This window comes from Carettochelys insculpta, chromosome 1 (genome assembly GCF_033958435.1).
Source record: "Carettochelys insculpta isolate YL-2023 chromosome 1, ASM3395843v1, whole genome shotgun sequence".
Taxonomy (NCBI): Eukaryota; Metazoa; Chordata; order Testudines; family Carettochelyidae; genus Carettochelys; species Carettochelys insculpta.
Window position 1 is genome coordinate 117,596,072 of NC_134137.1, and position 20,622 is coordinate 117,616,693.

At 43.3% G+C, this 20,622-nt stretch overlaps 1 protein-coding gene and 1 long non-coding RNA gene across 4 annotated transcripts in view; one reads left to right on the top strand and one right to left on the bottom strand.

The window, feature by feature from the left end:
* The window catches only part of LOC142011183 (uncharacterized), a 78,224-nt gene extending 62,335 nt beyond the window's left edge, over positions 1-15,889 (bottom strand). Inside the window, exons 1-2 of the long non-coding RNA XR_012644986.1 lie at positions 15,050-15,889; positions 14,673-14,723 (exon numbers count right to left, since the gene is read on the bottom strand). This is a non-coding gene — a long non-coding RNA (uncharacterized LOC142011183). The remainder of the gene's footprint in view (positions 1-14,672; positions 14,724-15,049) is intronic.
* The window catches only part of COL4A2 (collagen type IV alpha 2 chain), a 259,647-nt gene that overhangs the window by 89,648 nt on the left and 149,377 nt on the right, over positions 1-20,622 (top strand). The window lies entirely within an intron of this gene.

A 20,622-nucleotide genomic window follows, 5' to 3' on the forward strand; every position in this document is an offset into this window, starting at 1 on the left:
CTGTGTTTTCTCAAATTTCTGTTACCGTGTGTTGAAGAATTACAGTCAACATCTAAGATGTCTCCGGCCTTTGTGCTGCCATGCAGCTGAGGAGGAAATAAATAAAGACTGCTGGCTGGGATCAGCTCTCCAGAAAGCAGATCAGGATAAAATGTAGCTAGGGCTCCACTACCTCTGTGCACCAGCTAGCTCAGTTGGGGAATGTGGAGTATGAAGCACCCCTTATAAGGATGCTGCAGACTCCCCCACCCACCCAAGTACATCCAAAAAGTTCCAGCCAGGAGGCTTTTGTACTTCCTGGACCCACATGTGCCTCGGTTTAAATTATTGTATCAAGGATCATCTCTTTTTATAAACAGTTCCATGTGGCCCATCTTGTTGAAAATGTTATTGGTGAGACTTTTCTAGCTCAGAAGTTGTCTCTGTTACCATGGCTGCTGCTCTCATTAGGTCTCAATCTGGCAAGAAACATACTTTGTTTCTTTAAGAGCAAGCTAAACCTCTTAAGAATTCAGCTGGAGTGTGTAGTACATTTCGTGATGAGGCACAAACTTCCCATGGAGATTTTACTTGTTTGGCAAGAGAGAGATCCAGGTGTTTTAAGTCACAGCTACGACATTAAGAAATTCCAAAGGGTCTGATAAGGAAAAGCTTAAGCTTCCAGATTACTCTTTTGTGATACCATTTTGGGGAGGGGAAGGGGAGTATAGGAAATAGCCATGTTTGTTTAAATTTTATGTTCACAGAGATTTATTTATGGGTCAGTCCCCTCCTAAAATGTTAACCTATTACTTTATTACTTTGGGAAAGTCAAGGCTCAGCTACTAGAGGATACATGATAGTTAGCTTAGTAGTGAGGCTGCTCTTGAGCTGTATGCCTACATGGGGGCCGATCTGAGATTATGGGCTTGGGCTGTGGACCTAAATATTACTCTCTACATGTTCAGACTCAGGCTCAACTTGAGACTTGGGACCCTCCACTCTCAGAGGTTGGGTTTGGACTCCACCTCTTGGGCAGCAGATGTCAAAGGACAGGGCAGGATAAGCCTCCCCTGACCCAGGCCATGTCCCTCTTGTGTTCTGCCTGGAGGCCTTCTCTCTCTTCCCAGCAGCTGGCAGGGTCTCAGCTCCAGCCAGTGACCGGGAGCTTAGGACTGTCAGCCAGCCTCGGTGTTTGGGCAAAAGGCTCAGGCTGGTGCCAGGGCTGGACAGACGCCCAGGCAGCTTGAGTGGGCAAGGTGTGACTCTTCCAGCATTGGGGGTGGGCTCAGGCTCCTTCAGTGGTAGTGTCAGTGCCTTGCCACGGGGGCTGGACAGATGGGGCAGGGTGGGTGGGTTAACCTTACGGACATGAGAGTTCACCTGCTACTCATGTTGTAGCTGCTGTTTTTTTATCTCTGTAGGGACATACTGGAGACTAGTGTTGTTAGAAATCCGGCTCTTGAAAATGGAGAATGGCAGTAATAAGTTTCTTTAAGTCAATTAATCATAGTGGATATACAAACATAAGAATGGCCACACTGAGCCAGATCCAATGGTCCATACAGCCCAATATCCTGTCTTCTGACAGCGACCCATGACAAGTGCTTCAGAGAGAATGAAGAGAACAAAGCAATCATTGAGTGATCCACTGTAGTCAACTCCCAATTTCTGGCAGTCAGAGGCGAAGGAGACCCAGAGCATAGGGTTGGATCCCTGATTGTTTTTGGTAACACGTTAATGGACCTATCCTCCGTTAACTTATCTCATTCTTTTTTGAGCTTTGTCATCTTCATGACATCCTCTGGCAATGAAAGCCACAAGTTCACTGTACTTTGTGTGAGGAACTTCTTTTTATTTGTTTTAAAATTGCTGCTTATTAATTTATTTGCCTTATGCCTGGTTCTTGTATTGTGTGAAGCAGTCAGTAACACTTCCACATTCACCGTCTCTGTGCCAGACATGATTTTATAAAGCTCCATCATATAACCTCTCAATCAGCTCTTTTTTCATGTCTAAAAAGTTCCCATCTTTTTAATCTCATCTCATATGGAAGCTATTCGGTACCCATAATCATTTATATTGCTCTTCTTTTAACTCTTCAAGTTCTCATTTATATTTTTGAGATGGTATAACTGACTGTTATATTCGAAGTATGGGTATATCATGCATTCATTTACTGGCATTATGATATTTACTGTCTTTTTAGCTGTCCCTTTCCTAGTGGTTCCTAACTTTCGATTGGCTATATTAACTCCTGTTGCATATGGAGCAGATGTTATCAGTGAACTATCCACAGTGACTCCAAGATCTCTTTCTCAAGTGGTAACAGCTTAAATAGACCCATTCATTTTGTATTTGTAGTTGGGCTTATGTTTTTTCAGTGTGCACTACTTTGCATTTATCAACAGAATTTCAAGAGCCCAATGACTCGAATTTGTGAGATCCCGTTTTAATTCTTTGCAAACTGCTTTGGACTTATCTATCTTGAGTAATGTATTATCTGCAAATTTTGCCCATTCATTGTTTACTCCTTTTTCTGGATTGTTTATAAACATGTTGGACAGCACTGGTCCCAGGACAGATCCCTGGGGGTTCCATTGTTTACACTCTCCATTCTGAAAGTTGATCATTTGTTCCTACCCTTTTTCTTTTAACTTTATTTGCTTCTTCTGCTGGTCCTATTAGTGACAGGTAACCCCCTTTTTTCCCCTCCTTCCTCCTCCCACCATCCCTCTATATAAACCCTGGATTCTAATTGTCTACTACAACTTTCAAATGGGTCTTACCCATGTAAGCTCATTACCTAATATATAAAATTTGTTAGCCTTTAAGGTGCTCCAGGATTGCTTGTTATTTGTTAAGCTACAGACTAACATGGCTACCTCTGAGTCTTTTAACCTTTAGTGATCCATTAGAGGGCCTTATTTCTTATTCCCTGACAATTTACTTTGCTTTTCATGAGGGACTTTATGAAAGCCTTTGGAAAGCCTAAAAACTCTATTTTACTGGGTTACTCTTGTTCACAAGTTTATTAAACTACTCAAAAATTCTAACAGATTGGTGAGGCATTTTTTCCCTTTACAAAAGCCATGTTAACTTTTTCCCAACGTATAATAATAACGATATGATTGTAAGATAATTCTGACCAATGGAGTGTTAATATCAGAGGGGTCAAGAGTATGAAATTATTTGAAAATCGGCAAATAGACGGCTCTTGAATAGTCCTAAGAGTTTTTGAGGGAAATTGGTAGATATCAGCAAGCACTGCATTCAATGGTCACAACAAAACAAAAATCAGAATAAAATCAGTTCTAAACAGATTTTAGAGATCAACACATTAAATAATACAGGTAATCTAACAACAGTGATATCAGCTAGATCTAGCCAGTTGATGAGGGATGATTTTCAGTTGACTAAGGCTATGTCTACACTAGAGTGTTTTGTTGACAAAATCCATGGAGTGTCCACATTCCCAAGGCATTCTGTTGACAGTAAATTGACAGAATATTGTACTTCTGTCAACAGCATTCAGCCACTCCACCATGAGGGAGAACACCTGTATTGACTGGGCCTGTCAACAGAAAGCTGGTCTGGAAGTTCCAGGGCCCCTCTGTCAACAGACAGGGCTTCCGGGACATTGGGCAGCCCTGTCTGCTGTGCTTCCAGTCAGCCGTTTTGTTGAGAGAGCAGCCAGGCAGTCGATCCACTCTCTGTCAACACAGCAGATCGCTTTTGTGATCCACTTGGTAGTCTGGCCACAATTTCAACAGAGGTTTTGTCAGAAGATATCTTCCAAGAGAAACTTCTGCTGACAGATCGCCCTAGTATAGGCTTAGTCTAACTGACTTCAGGAAATTCAGGAGGACCAAAACGGTTAAAGCGAATTCTTATAAGAGCTGTAGTAGCATCCACTGTTTTGCTCATGTTCTTAAACTGCATGGTTAGTCCTTTCTGCATATGATTACAAAACATAACACCTTGCTACTAATGCCACATTGTTCTTTTACAAGTCTGTAGAAGTACATTTGCTTCTCAGGTTTCTCACAAAGGCTACGGCCAGGTTTGGCTTTGGTGTGACATAATCTCCCTTAGCACCTTTAACATGCTTTGTATAGGAAGTAAAATTTAATATGTTGTATTTGGCAAATATTGCTGGTCATTGACACTAGAGAATATGAATTATAATGTGCTCTATATTGGGTGCTGATGACCACGTTTAAGGATAGAATTATATCATGGTGTTCACAGAGGTTATGAGTTCCTTGACTTCTGAAGACCTCTTGGACATTTTCTGCCTCAGTACTGGGGCCAACAGCTGCTACAAGCACCAGGGGAACCTGGAGCTGTTGAACGTGGGGGGTGGGGCAGGACTCAGCTGTGAGCCCTTGTGGACCATGGGTCCTGTATTCCCTTCTCTGCAGCAGGGCTCCAGCTCTCATCACCTCCTCCTCAGGCTTCAGTCAGCACTGGTAAGCCTTCCTTCCCCATGTTATTTTTAGTAAAAGTCACGGACAGGTCACTGGCTTCTGTGATTTTTTGTTTAATGCCTGTAACCCATCCATGATTAACTAAAAATAACCATGGCAAAGTATTAACCTTAGCTATGATGGATGCTGATGATCATCCTATGATGCTGATTTACAGTACTGCGAACATTTGAATTAGGCTAATAATCTGTAAAACCAATTGCTGCTTCTTTATCCCCTCAGTCAATGTATTCCATGTTTGAGCCTTATTATTTGGATTATGAGTTTTTACTGATACTCTCAGATATTTCTTGAAGAGCTCACCAAATACATCTAACTGGTAATTGGTAACTTTTATTCTTAGTTTGTGCTCAATGCTATTCTATAATTCAACAAAGTCAGTCACAATATTCCCTTGCTTACCATTTTTCTCTAAATCTTCAGAATTATAAGATTAAACCCTATCATTATGAACCAGTCCAAGGATCAAAACAGCAATTTTTTTTTAGTGTGTTAACATTTCAGTTATGCAGATTGTGGTTACATGAATTCTGAGCTAATATAAAGCCCCTTCAATTTGGAATGATCAACAGAAGTCCTTACTTGGGTAAGAACTATCCAAATGTGAATTTGAAACCTAAGTGGAGCATTATAATAGCATCTCAAAGGCACACTAAATTACACAACTTCTCTGATCTGAATTACTGAATCTCCTTCTGCATGGATGAAGCATGTGAAGTGATTCTTGATAAAGTCCTGGTAACATTCACAGTTTACAGACATAGGGCTAGATCGTGGTATTTTCACACAGCCTATGGCAATTGAATTGTTGAATCAGCACAATATCCGACAGTCCACTAAACTGAAAGAGTGCAAGGCTGTAGTCCTGACCAGTCTCCTGTATGGCTGTGAAACCTGGACCTTGTACAGAAAACATATAAAACTGCTGGAGCGCTTCCACACGTGCAGCCTGAGGTCAATACTGCAAATTTGATGGCAGGACAGAGTTATGAACCTGGAAGTCCTGGACAGAGCAGGAACCACAAGCATCAAAGCCATGATTCTGAAAGTCCAGCTTTGCTGTACAGGGTACGTAATACCAATGGAGGAGTCAAGAATCCCTAAGCAACTCCTGTACGGTGAACTCTCCCAGGGCAAGGAATCAAGCTAGGCCTCACAAGACATATAAAGACTGTGTAAAGGCCAACATTGCTCATGCTGGTTTAAAACCAGATCAGCTACAGCAGCATGCAAAAGCCCGAACAGGCTGGTGTGCTCTCATATGACACACGTATGACAACTTTGAAGAGCAGTGACGCGTATGCCTCATTGATGCTCGTGAGAGGAAGAAAGCAGCAGCAGCAGCCGCACCAACAGAGCCAGGACAATTCCCTTGTCCCCACTGTGAATGCCCATGCCGTTCAAAGCTTGGAATCCTCAGCCACATGCGAGTTCACAACCGATGAGCCTGTGCAAGCTCAAGATGTCATCATCGGACACGGCGGACTACCTACATGGCAATTGAAGTGCATAGACGTACAGTTCCAGGGGAGCACAAAAAGGTCTTGTGCCTCAGAGAGATTCAATTATTTCTGAAGTTCCTCTGTGCCATGCAAGGGAGTGGGATAGAATAATTTTCAGCATTAATTATGTAATTCAGAATTCTCTGCTTTTGCATCCGGACAGTTCTTAAATGGCACATCACAGGGCAGCACAGCCATTCCTCACTCATTTCTCTTTCCTGGCGGATGGGGGGAGTGGAGTATGTTGTATGCAGCCCTTGCCCTGTCCCACCCCAGAACAGCCCTTACATGGAAAACTGGGCAGAGATGAAATTATTAATCCCTCTTGCTCTCCTGTACAGTTGTGTAAAGTATCGGAACAATCTGGGCAGGGTAGGGCTTTCACATCTAAAAAGTTCATTAAAAGAACATCATTGAGGTTTGCTAAATTGGACACAGGCAAGTAAGGAAATCCAGAATTAAGACCTCCTGTGTCTCCCTGCCAAATTTTAAGTCCTTTCCCCAAAGCCTGGAGAAGCTAGAACTTCTCAAAGAACAAGTTACTGAAATAGGGTTTTCATTCCATACAAACCAAGATCCACAATGGTGTTCTCAGCAAAGGGAAGGCAAATTTGCTCCTCTGCTCACTAATTAAAACAATGGTACAATATAGCTATGAGTGCATGAATGCCTTTTGCAAGAGCATGGTAGTTGTATTTGTTAGACTTCCTTTATGCTATTACCCTCCAATTGACATTAAGTAGACTTGTGCCTTAACAAATAGGAAATAGGCGCTTACATTATTTAAACATCATTTAATGCAGGTTTGGCACTGGGCTTCTCACTTCAGCAGTGAGATGGACTGATAAAACAGCTGAAAAGAATATTCATTTTACCAGGTGTTTTCATTAACAGCTGTACACGAAGTATCTGCTGCACTTGTTTTAAAGAACAAGTTAAAACAACCAGATTAACTGATTCAGTGAGCGATTTAACACTGTCAAAGCTAAAGATTTCATCATACTTTTAATTCTGTTGTTTCATCAACAGCTGTAAGATCATACCACACCTGCTTTCTGATACCCTTGATCCAAGAAAATGTTTTCCACATTGCATTTTTTTTAAATGGAAAGAGAAGGATCCCTGTTTTTGGATAGTACATACCAGTCTTTCACATCTGTTCTCTGGAGGAAAAAATATTAATCATATGCATTGCAAATGGATGAGCTTTCAAACCAGGTGCTTCAATCTACAAAAAGTAATGACTGTTCAAAACCCCTCGGTTCTCAGAATCTTGTGCTATTATGTTTTTTAGCCAAAATATCAAGCGAATACTTTGTTACCATCGTCATATGCAACTATTGCTAGTGTTGTGTAAAGCAGAGAAATACTGAGACTAATTTAACTTCCATTATTTGCACAGCTTTGTACTTTCCATGTTAGCCAACCTCTGTAGCAGAAGAAATGGAGAGAGAAATGAATGTTAAATATTTTCTCATAGCATTTAGACTATCATAAAATCTGCATGGTTATATTTAATAGCTATCTTCAGATTAATTCATCATTATAACTTGATTTTTAGAGAAGGTAATGATTACAGGGAAAGTATCACATGCTATGCAATGTGGCGTCTTAGAGACACCTAAGGAGAAACACATTTTATATTTAAATTCAGAAGTAATAGATTGCCAAGTTCTCTAATCTCCATAGAGAGGAAGTTGGGAGGACAATTTAGTAACTATTTCTTTCATTCTGAACATGGAATTTATTCATAAAGTATGTACTCAGTTCCATTAGTGGTCTTATCTTCATAATAAGGTGCTGGTGGAATAACAGCATGAGCAAACAGTTCTTGATGAACCATGTTAGAAAATGGCTTTTGTTTATGAAAACTTTTTTGTTATAACTTGTGGGAATAAAGTGGTACTAATGGTAGGATGTTGACATTTTCCAGCTAGGGAAGATAGTTGCAGAACAGGATCCAGAAAAAATAAACATGGAAATTATTTAACTCCTTAGCTGTCTTCCGAAAAACTTTTGCAAGTCTGTGGATCTTGGGTATTGAATCTATAGGGCAAGCCATTGCACTAAAATACCAAAAAAGCAAATAACTATTTTTTATTAAGTATAATTATCAGTTTAAAGAAGGAGAAGGAGAACAGGAAAAATATTTTCTGTCAAAAAGAAAAATGCTGTAATTCTATATAAAAGAAAATATAGTGTATATTAATATTATACAGTGCTCCAGGTTGAACTTCTCTCATCCAGCATCCTCAGGACCTGACCAGTGCTGAATGAGAGAATTTGCTAGACGACAGGAGGTCAATATCTTCTAGCACTTTACCGACACTTTTGCTGCTTACTGGGCTCTTAGAAGACATTTAGGGGTAAATTACAGCTAAATAACAGCACAAAACACTGAGATCCAGACTGGTGGCTGTAAACAAACTTCATTGGACCACAGGAAATGTAGCCACATCCGTAAGTGATCATCCATATAACTAACATCACACCGGATTATGGAGTTTGCTGGACGAGATAGTTCTGGATTAGAGAGATTCAGCCTGTACTGTTTTCTGTGTATTGTCAGTGTTTGTGTTTAGGTTCTAGGGTCAAAACAAAATCAGATTTTCTCAGAGCTTTTAGACTGTGCAATGAAATGTAGTGCTACTGAACTAATAGTTACAATGAAAGAAATGAATGGAAAGATAAATGTTTCATATATTCTTTAAGCTTAGGACCCAGTCTCCTGAAGTCCTTCCTTATCGCTAGATTGCCTTCACTGCTGTCTTGAGTGGGTGGAATGACAGCACAGATCTGTCACAGAAAGTGGGAATGCAGTCTCCAGGTTCTGGTGTTTCTGCTCACTGAAGGTGAAAGTCACCAATGTGAAGAGGGCTAACACACACTGTTGCAACTAAGACCCACCAATATCTCAAAGTAAGTCTTAATTGTGACACGGGAGGTACATAGACATTATGCTGGCACCTCTGCACAAGAATAAATTGCATTCTTGGCTTGTTAACTGTGTAAGTTAGACAAGCAAGAGGATGATCCTGAATCAGTGTAGCCCTGTGCAGCTGGCACTGCAGATACTGAAATTTCCTGAGAATCCTTTACACTGACTGCCCCAGTGCCTTCTTGAAAGCATAACTGAGCTGACACAGAGACATCCTTTTGGAAAAGAAACAAGCCTAGCTGGTAGAAGACTGTTTTGACAACCATAGGGACTGAGAGTGAGCAAGTTGGCAGGCTTGCACTTTGATTTAGGGACAAATTAAGGAGTATGTTAGTTCAGGGGTGAATAGGTTTTTGGCTGAATTTTAGCCAAAATTCTGATATGTTGCTCCATTGGAAAAATTTAAGTACTTTTTCAACCCTTATAATTAGTTCCAGAAGGATGAGATTTTATTGGTAAATGTCAGTAACGTCAGTTTCACCATACAAACACAAACTTACCCAAAAAAATTACCGTTGATGATGATCTAATTTACAGGTAAGGGGAAAAAAAAGGGAAAATGCTGCTTGAAAACTTACTGATGTTTCATTTAGGAACATTTACTTTTATATCTTGATCTGTGATGATGACAATTTGTGTTTAATGGTCGTAAAGCTTTAATTTTCTGAATCTCCACTGCTACTGTGCAAGAAGTACAAGAATCTTTCTACTGTCTGACTGCCCATAATTCCCCACAACTGTGAAAATGTTACTTGATAAAAATAGGAAAAAAAGCTTAAAAATAAATATTGGCATTATTTGTCTCGATATAAAATGAATTCTCCCGGGCAAGCCTAGCTACAATTCCTATAGCAAGGGTAGTCCACTCGCCACTTCTCTTTTTCCTTGTGGTTGTATTTCATGATGGACTATCACATGTCTGTTGATGTGGAGGGGAAGGAAGATCTACTCATTCCTTGTCTGTAGCACTGCTCCTCTTCCTGGTCCTCATGTCCAGTTCAAGTCTGACATCCTCCTTACCACTCCTTACTTCCTTTTTTTTTCTATACCCTCCTCCAAATGAGGAATGAAGTCAGGAAGAACAACAGGAAGAAATGAGATGGGCAGCTGTTGTACATCAATGTGGTTCCACTGATTTCAAGCACAGGCATTGGAGTGAAACCATTTTACACCAGTTCAGGTGATCTCTCTCACGCCTCATTCTTGCAATTTGCATTTTAAAACTGCTGTTTGGTCACTGTTAACAAGCTTTAGTTAAACAAGACTGTTTATTTTGCCATCTACACAGGCACCGTGCATTTCGAAAGCGGCACTTTCAAACGTTGCGCGGCCACCATGATGCTAATGAGGCTCTGCATATTCATGTCAGCACCTCTTTAGCCCCTTCAGAAGTCCCTCATTAACATGCCCCCTCCGCAAGAAGGGGTCTAGCGTAGACATGGCCAAAATGACATAAGTAATAGGTTATACATCACCCTTAGTAACTCTAAAATCCATGTATGAGTTTTTTTGAGAACTCTTCGTTGAATACCGTCTTATCCAGGTGACTTACTGAAACTTCACTCACGGACAGATCCTGAGATTTGTCCCCAGAAATAGTGGCTTAGATGTGGGGATCGATGCAGAAAATTCATTTAACTTCTTTGTAATTCCTGGGCATCCTTGACTGTTCCTTTAGCACCTTGTTCATCCAGTGGGCCCACTTATTATTTGTCAGGCTTCCCGCTTCTGATATGCTTAAAACAAAATTTGCTGTTTAATTTTTGTCTTTTGCCAATTGCTCTTCAAATTCTCTTTTGGGCTGCCTAATTATACTTTTAAACTCGAGCAGCACATTCAACATAAGTTCATTAACCTTTCCACAGTATAGTAATGTACTGTTTTGGAAACAAAGAGCAAAAGTTTTCGGATAAAAAAGTAATTCTTTTTAGAATAGGTTTAGCTGCTTTGTTCCTAGGAAAAATTTGTTTTAAGCACAGCAGAAGAAGAAAATTTGCCAGGAAGTCAGTGCGGCAAGCAACCACATTAATAATTTTGTACTTCTATTTTGCTTTTAGTAGAAGGATCTCAAAGTGCCTTATGAGCATCAAGTAAGGTGTAATATGATGCTAAGCCAGTTCCTTCACATATGTGCACTTCCCACCTAAATAAATAAATAAATAAAAAGTGAGTATGAAATAGCTTTCCCTTCCAGAGTCCAGCATATCAGGCACAGAAGTATCAGTTTTTCTTGACTAACAATACACTTTATAAAGTCCCAGTTGTTATCCATGCGGTCCTGCTACAGAGTAAAAAATTTGTTCCAGTTGTATTGTTTTGTGGCTAATCTTTTCACAATGTATCTCCTTCATCTCTCTATACCTTTTTCCTTCTCCCAGGATTCAATGTTTCTCTCCATTTCTCTTTTCCTCTCAATTTCTCCTTCCAATCTCCACCCGTGTCTCCCCCTCCACCCCTCCCCCACCCATCTCTTGCCTGTTTTGTCTTTCCCCAGGAATATGAACCTGAGAAGCAAGGTCTTCTTTCCAACTGATTGTTCTGAAGAAGGAACTATCTAGGGCTTAGAGGTGGAAAGGGGGCTGCAAGAGGGGGACTGTGAATGAGGGTTGCTGGGGAAACAGCAGCAGGCAATAAGGAGAAGGGAGTGAGGCACCGTAAGGGGAACAATATAGACCTGAGATGTGGACAGAAGTGATAATGAGATGAGAAGAAGCAGGTCTGAGCAATGAGAAGGGAAACAAATCCCTTCCTCGTGTAAATAGTCTCATCACAAATAAACTCCTAGGCTATGTCTACACTAGTGAGTTTTTTCTGAAAAGCCAGGGCTCTTTGAAAAAATCCCATGGAGGATCTACACACAAAATAATAAGTTCTTTTGATGTGAAAAAAGAAGAGTGCAGCACTTTTTCTAGCAGCCCTCCTCTCCCAGGTGAGTACGAGTGCCATTTTCCAAAAGATTCTTTCGGAAAAAACAGGTGTGAGGATGCCCCAGGGGCCCTGTTTTTCAAAAGAGCAGTCCTCAGGGCACCAGATTTTTCAATCCTTGCCCTGTTCTTTTGAAAGAGTGGGGGCTGTGTGGATGCTCTCTATGGAAAGAGGGGATCAGTTTTTTCAATCCAGTTTTTTGTGTGTAGACGCGCTCTTTCAAAAAAAAGGGTTGGATTTGGTTTGTTTGGTTTTTTTTTGGAAGAGATCTTCTGGAAGGACTTCTTTAGAAGAATCACTGTCATGTAGTGCAGAAGGTACTGCCTTGGCACAAAGATTAAAGTGTGCACTCACTTCACTATGAGTCAGAAGCTAGGGTTTTCCCATTTTTAGATCTTTAAAATTGAGGTTGTTGTCTGTATAATGTGTAGTCTCCCATAATCACTTTTAGGAATGTTGTGTGTCACCATGTGATTTTCTCACTCGTGTGCATCCAGCACTTCATTTAAATAGGAGGTTCAACAGAAATTCACAATCTGTTATCTCAGTGGTACTCGTGCCTCTACATTTGATTATATTGATGACAACATAGGAGGCCTTTTCTGTTGCATGGATTTAGAAAAGGGAACTACTATAATCTAAATATCAAAACAAGATGATTCTTTGGTAGCTGTAGGGCTTTGAAGGAGAGCAAAACAGAATGAAGGCCATTTTCTTGCTATGTACTTTTAGTCAAATACATTAGTGCTCATCTAAAATTTGTTTGTCCCCAAACCTACCTTTGGAAGGTTTTCAACTAACCATTTAAGAAGTCAATGAGGTTAAGAATATCAATCTCATTTTAGTAAATAAAGTGAGTTGGAATTTTATTAACCCCATTTTAATTAGCTATGGATTTTGCAGTGCTTACTGATTGCACTAAGTTATGTATTGAGTATGCTCTGCTTCCAAATGGCAAAGAGTGAAAAATGAACTGCCTCTGTGTCACCATCCCTCTGTTTTCCCAGACGTCAGGGGTAGTTCCCTGCAAAGAGGTTGAGAACAGGGAATGGCCATTTCTCTGTTGGATGGGGGAAGAGATGATGCATGTGATCCTCTTCAAAAATTCCCTGGGAGCAGTAGATAATTCCTCCTGGGCTGCTTTTTCTGTGCTCTGCTATGGAGATCCCTTTAAAGGGGGCAGCTTCATTGCAGTCACTCTCCCGGGAAGTGGGGAAGTTCCAATGGGACCATTGCGGGGCACAGGACCAAAAGCTTCTTCTGCAGACCCCTTCTTCATAATAGATTAGCTGGAGAGAAACTGCACAGGGAATCCTCTCAGGCATGTCCTCCTTACTGAGACACCTTCTGCAGGTTTTCCGACATGGGGAAAGCAATGCAGCCCCATGTTTGCGTTATCAACTGTGATATTTAAAGATCAGACATTAAAATTTAGAGAGAAAGGAAGAAGAATGTTGTTGAGATAATTGACTGGGGGAGGGTTTCCCTAATGAATGGGTTGTTTACATTCAGAGGGTGGAGTTGCAGAAGAGGATCAACTTCATAATTTCAGGATGGACAGAATACAGCAGCAGCAGGAAAGACATTGCCATTGGGAAATCCTGGAACATTTTTGTGGGTTAGAGATGCATATCGAACACGAAATACCAGACTTTAATGTTGGTACCAAAATTATGAGGCTGGATCTACACAATGCACCTTTCCCAGCAGATCCATGCTAATGAGCAGCCTCGAAATTGCAAATGTCCGCTCCTTAGCGTGGTCCTGTGGCTCATTAGCACAGCCGCATGAAAGCTCGGTCTCGGTGGAGGAGGGTGCTGACAGTAAAGCGGCCGTGTGGACGTGCCCCTGGCAGCAAAAAGGGTCTGCCTGCATAAGAGTCTGGCAGCAGAGGGGATTTTTGGTGGCAGGGGCACGTCCACAAGGCGTCTTTACTGCTGGCACCCCTCTCTTCTGAGACTGAGCTCTCGCGCAGCTCTGCTAACGAGCCACTGGAGCATGCTAATGAGCGGCCATTTGACATTTCGAGGTTGCTCATTAGCATGGATCTGCTGGGAAAGCCGTTCCACGTAGACCCAGCCTGAATATTTTATTGCTCATTTAAACAAAAGGCGACCAACAAATACTGATTGTTTCAACCAAATGAGATAAATATAAAACAACTAATAAGAGGGTAGACATAAAAATAAATAATTTGAGATTCTAGAAACCCCAGAGTATCCAAAAGGAAGTGTTCTGAAGGAATTTCATAAACAAGAACGACAGAAACTATTGACATTGGTGTGTCAGGACGTGATCTATAAATTAGGAAATTCCAGTGTAAACAGGAAATTCCAACAGAACAATTTCACTGAGTTGTTAACATAGGAAGAAAAGCTGCACAGCAAAATCACTACCTGAAGGCCTGAATAGTACATGAATAGTAATTCACTTTGCTTCTAATCTTATTTGATCAGTTTTAATGTCAAAAATATTCAATTATATTCGCTCAAAGATGCAAGCTAACAAAACTGAAGGCGTGTTTCCTTGTTTCCTCTAAGCCCTAGCAAGCCCAGGTAGGTAGAAACTATATTTTATAATCAAAGAGGACTGGAAGCTTGAGGTATAGTATCTATTGTAATGATCTGTAGTTTATGATCTGATCCAATTTGTAATAAAATTGGTGGTAGTCTTTCCACTCATTTTAATGGCATGCCTTCAGTCCTTCAAGTTACAGGGCACAGGTAAATCTAACCCTGATATTCTCTCAGGGTGTCACAATAGTTAGCTATTCACAATTTTTTTCCCCTCACTGTCACCCCCAAACAATCTGACCCCAAAATTCTGTATTCCACTCACAGAAATTCTCAGAAATGCATTAGCTGTCCCATTCCACAGGAAGAAAACATGCTGTGAAAGAATAATAGGGTCTTTGAGTAGGCATAAGCAGGCTGAAAATTTATGTCCACAAGTCTCCATTAAATTATTTCTATAACACAGCTATCTTATAAAACTACAAACTAGATACAGACAGACAAATTAGTACACATTAGTACAAATCACATATTAGTACACGTCAGTACAAATTAGTGGCTTGAGTTAAGGAATCAAAATGGTTAGCTGAAGGCAGTAAAAAGAAGAAACACAATACTTGAATATTATTTCCTTTCATTGCACATTGATATACACACCAAAACACAAGACACATACCAGAGGGAACCAAATGGGACACGAACCCCTCCAATAATCTGTGTGGGCACAGAAAGCCTCTGGTTCCAGGGTCACAGTCAGTAGACCAAGCTCTTCTGGTCCCAGGTCTGTGGCAGGGACACAGAATGTGCCCCTCCAGAAGGTGTCAACTTTGAATGCCCCTGTAAAGAGCAGACAAATATGTGACTTTCCTGCGGTAAAAATACCACAGCATTTATGAAACTCCACTATGGAAATCAAATACCCTCACTACAAAGAAATGGCCCAGCTAATATGAAATGTGTTCTATACGATGGAATGGTGTTCAGCCCTTATAAAGAAAGACACTTTGGTGAGAAGGGAACAGACTGAAATTTTACTCCTGGGGGTTTCTGCACTACTGCACAATGCAGAATTAAGTGATGGTATTCTTGTCTCATTATAATGCCCTGCACCTACAAATACAGATGGAATTTGTGTAAGTAGGCCAGCTCTTGGTTGATGAGAAATATCTCCCTGTGTTACTGTGGAAATCACTGTCCAGTGTTGTTTAGGGCACTATTGTAGAAGGAATGGCTACTCAGCACAACCAGTATTGAGATTCTGACTTGTTTCTAAATATAAAAAACATCCCGGATCATACGCTTCTCAGCTTGTTTATCCTTGTGGGCCACTTACGTGTTTCACAACCTGGGCCGCAGGTTGAGAACAAGAGCACGCCTCCCCACCCCAGCCCTCTATGCCCAGCATCTCCCAGCCAGACACCTCCTCCACAGAATGGGGCCTGGAGCAGAGCCCGGGCTGGGCAAGGGGGCTCAGTGGCAGGGACCCTGGATTCTGCTGTGCAAGGCCCAGTGGCTGCTCTGACACTGGACCTGGCTGTGTGGGGCCAGGTTGCTGAGCGCCTGAACGGTAGCCTGGACGCTGACCTTGCCAAGACTCCACCTAGCAGCACTGACATTGACCCCAGAACCCGGCTGTGCAGAGCTGGCTGGTGTCCCCAAACCCCATGGAGATTTCCAGCTGCTCTTGGCCCTTTGGTATCAGGCAACAGTCCTGAGATCCCACTGTGTGCAGCCAGGTGGCAGCCCCAAAACCCTGCTGCATGAGGCCCAGCCAGACCAAGCAAGGAAGCCTGGCACCCTGGAACCCAGACCCTGCCACATGGGCCTGGCAGTCTTTATCACGCAACTGGAGAGCAGCTGTGTGCTAATTGGACCAGTATTTGAGAACTGGTTCTCTGGAGGTACCTCAGGAGAATGATACTCAGCAAACAGTGAAGATGATTGACCACTGTAAAGGAATGCTTTTTTTTTCCCCCCGTGAAAGAACTCTGATTTCCCCCTCCCCCCACAAAAATGTGTTCCTCTGGGTTTCCGTGCATCTCACCCCCCAAGATATTTGTATAACACATCACCTACCAGTTGCCTGATTTAGAGTGAGGACTGTGCTGCAAGTGGGTCCCATTGCCTAATAAGGCTCTAAGGGAGACAAGTTATTTATTTTTGTTTGGTTGGTTGGTTGTTTTGAGAAAATTAATTCAAAATCTTTTTTTTTAAAGAAACTGTTTTTATTCATTGTGGTAACAGTTGTGATATGGAAAAAAGATAATTAAACAAACACAGATTTTCTTTATTAAAGAACTCCAAAAAGCATTTGACATAATTAACAGTGTTATAGGTGTCACAGTAGTGCACAAAGGTTCCCAAATGAGGTTGTTTCTACACTGTTGTATATAAATTCCTAATAAGAAATAACCCTGTCCTGAAAACTTTGCAGACTGTTTAGGCAAAATGGACGGAGGGTAGAAGGATGGATATTATGCCATCTCTGTTTTATAGATGGGAAAGTGAGGCTTTACTGAAGAAGTGGCTTGTCTATGCTATCCCACAGTTTGGAATACGGGCATGTGAATTGCAGTGTACACCAAAGTGCTATGTTGTAACTCCCCTGTGTGGGTGAGAACTAAAGGCTCCGTATTTGCATAAATGTTCACATGGTTTATACGATGATCAGGAATATTAATAGGAAGTGGCAGCCGAAGCAGATGGTGATCAAAGGCAAGAACAGTGAGGTGTTCATGAACAAGAAGGTTATGCAGCAATGGACGAGATATTGCACCAATTTCTACAAAGCACAGTTGGACCCAAGTATCTCAGAGGGATTGATTGAAGAACTGAAAGAGATCTATCTGCTGAGCTTTGAGAGCGAGACTGATATTTCGAAGGAGGAAGTAGAAAGATCAGTGAAACAACGAAAGCCCTGGAAATGATAAAGATTACAGGAGAGGTGATCAAACACATTGGAGAAAGTATGATTCAGGAAGTACATCAACTATGTAATATAGCACGGAAAGAAAGAAAGGCACCCAAGGAATGGACAAGATCCATGCTAGTGACAATACACAAGAAAAGAAGCACATTTAACTACAAGAACTACAGAATGATGGCCCTAACAAGTCTTCTAGGCAAGGTGCTGATGATGATACTGGTGCTGAGATCAAGATCGCAGATAGAAGACCATCTAACAGATGAGCAAGTGGAATTCAGGAAAGATAAAAGTACCATACAGCAGATATTGGCACTAAGATAGATAGTGGAGAAAGCATGATGAAAAAACAAGAGCATCTGCAATTGCTTCATCCATTTTCAGAAAGCATTTGACAGTATAGATCAGAAAGTGACTTGGGCAGTGTTGGAGTCATGCGAAGTAGGTAGCAGACTCATATGGTTATTAAAGGATATCAACGAACGTGCGGAGGCAGCAGTGAGAATGCATGGAAAGTTGGGAAGTTGGTTTCAAACAAATGGAGGTACGAGACTAGGAGATCCAATATCACTGAGTGTCGTCATCATGCGTCTAGAGAGAGAGATGGACGAGATCAAGGAAGAGGTAGAAGGGATATCTGCTCGCAGAATGAGAATCAACAACTTGAGGTTCATGAATGATGTCATTGAACAAGATGAAGAGAAGTTAGTGGGAACGATGCAGGTGCTAAATGTGGAAGGGAAGCGATACGGGCAGATTATGAACATTGATAAAACAAAATCAATGGTATTTGGAGATAAAGAAGTAGGAAGGAAGATCAGTGTAGACGGGATCAAACTAGAGAAAGCAGAGACATTCTTGTGTCTGGGAAGCAACGTAACATAGGATCTAGACTGTAAGAAGAAAATAGCGACTAGAGTAGCAAAAGTAAGAGCAAGTTTGAAGGTGATGGATAAGATCTGGAAAAGCAAAGCGGTTAGCTAAGGAACAAAGCCGAGCATCTTGAAAATGTGTGTATTCAGCAGCATGTTGTACAGCTGTGAGACATGGGTGATAACGAAAGATTTGAAGAGAAGGATATTGGCATTCAAGAGGAGTTATTATAGAAACATCCTGAGAACAGGATCAATGCAGAAGGTCACCAGTGAGGAATTATATAGGAAGATACAACTGAAAGAGAACCTACTGCAAAAGATTATACAACAGAAGTTACGGCTATTCAGGCATATCTGCAGAATGAATGATAAACAAAAAATCAAGACCCTGGAATCTGGTATAATGGATGGTTCGAATAGGAGAGGCAGACCCCAGAGAATGTGTAGATGATGAAGTAGATTGGTATGGAACTAGTCTACAGAAACTGAGGCACTCTGCACTGGACAGGGAAAGATGGAAGGAAATAGTGAAGGAGGCATCAGACACCAATGGACGCTAAGCCCATGGTGGTTGTTTGATGATGAATGAGTACTAGGAACCTTTTACTTCTCACTGAGAGCTTCATCGAAGGGAAGTTATTGTGGTGCGCTCTGCTATGCATGCACTCACAGTCTGAACTGCAGGTTACGTAGAGATAGCCTAAGAGCTTTGCCAAGGTCACACAAGAAGTCTGTGATAGATCTAGGAATTGAACTACTTAGACCTCCAGAGTTCCAATCTAGTGCCTTAACCCTGAAACGATTCTTCTTCTTTGAGTAGTGTCCCCATGGGTTCTACACGACACTACATAGTGTCTATACGTGCCGGATACTTCGAAGTAGCTGCGCCAACTTCAAAATAGCACCCGCCACGTCTACACGTGGCAGGCGCTATTTCGAAGTTGAAATCGATGTAAGGCAGCGAGACTTTGAAGTCGCTATCCCCATCAGGGGATGGGAATAGCACCCTACTTGGACGTTGAACATTCAAGTAGGGCACGTGTAGCTGATCCACGTCCCGCAACATCGAAAGAGCGGGGTCCGCCATGGCAGCCATCAGCTGAGGGGTTGAGTGACGCTCTCTCCAGCCCCTGAGCTCTATGGTCGCCACGTGCAGTGACCCCTTAAAGCTCCCCGCCCCCTGCATTCCTGTGCAGGAAGCTGAGAGCGCGTGCAGGCGGCAGCACTGCCACGCGGCCAGCCTGCACACATCTCTGCAGCCCCAGGCCACCACCCCTGCATTGATGGCCTCCCACCAGCCCCCCAAGCGCCCCCAGGACACCCCCCCCCAAGGGGAGCCAGGGCTCCCAGCCTGGCAGCCAGCCCAGGAAAAGGCAGCGGGGCCCCTCCTGGACGGAGGCCGAGATCCGGGACCTGCTGGGGCTCTGGGGCGAGGAGGAGGTGCTCCATGTAATGGGGAGCAAGAGGCGGAACACGCATGTGTTCGCTCAGCTGGCTGAGGGCCTGGCTGCCCAGGGTCTCCCTGCCCGCACTCGTGACCACTTCAGGAGTAAGGTGAAGGAGCTGTGGCAGGGTTACGCCGGGGCCCAGGATGCGGCCAGCCAATCTGGGGCCGCCCCCGCCACTTGCCCCTTTTACAGGGAGCTCAAGTCCATCCTGGGCCCCTGGTACACCACCTCCCCGCTGGCCACTCTTGACACCTCGGCTGATGAGTCCCAGCAGGCCCCGGAGGCGGTGTCTGCCCTGGAGGCAAGCGCCGCACCCCGGGGCCCCCCCAGGAGCCCACCCCTGGGATGCCGGAGGAGGAGGAGGGGGAATCCTCCTCCAGCGACGGGGGGCTCCACATCGCACTCCACATCGCATCCGCCCAGAGGGTGTCCCCCGACCGTGGGAGCGGACCGTCAGGTATGTACCCCCCCGGTACACACCCCCGGGGTTAAGGGGCGGGGACAACAGACATGACCAGGGCCCTCCACATGCCCAGATGACCATGGCCCCAAGGACAGCAGTGGCATGTCCCTCAGAAGAGTGCATCAGCCCCTGCCCCCCAGCAGGACAGTGCCATGCCCCATCCCTGGGGATGGGGGGAGTGGAACTTAGGGTCCCCCCGGGGGGCGGGGTTGGGACACCCATCATGAGCAGTAGCATCTCCCGGGGATGGGGAACCAGCAGCAGAGGGGTGGGGGGGACAAGGGCCACGGGTCGGGGCCCACACTAACATCTGTCTCCACTCTTCTTCCCCCCTGTGTTCCGCAGCTGCACCATTGGAGGGCCCGGAGAGTGCCAGCGAGGTGTCAGTGGTCCCTGAGAGCCCACCGGGGCCATCCCAGCAGGCCAGCACCTCGGCGGAGCACCAACCAGCCCCAGGATGAGGCCGCCAGAGGAGGAGCCACCACCAGAGGATGGTGACGGACCCCCAGCTGCTCGCGACCCTCCGGCGTCAGCTGGAGGTGTCAGAGCGGCGCTTGCGGGTGGAG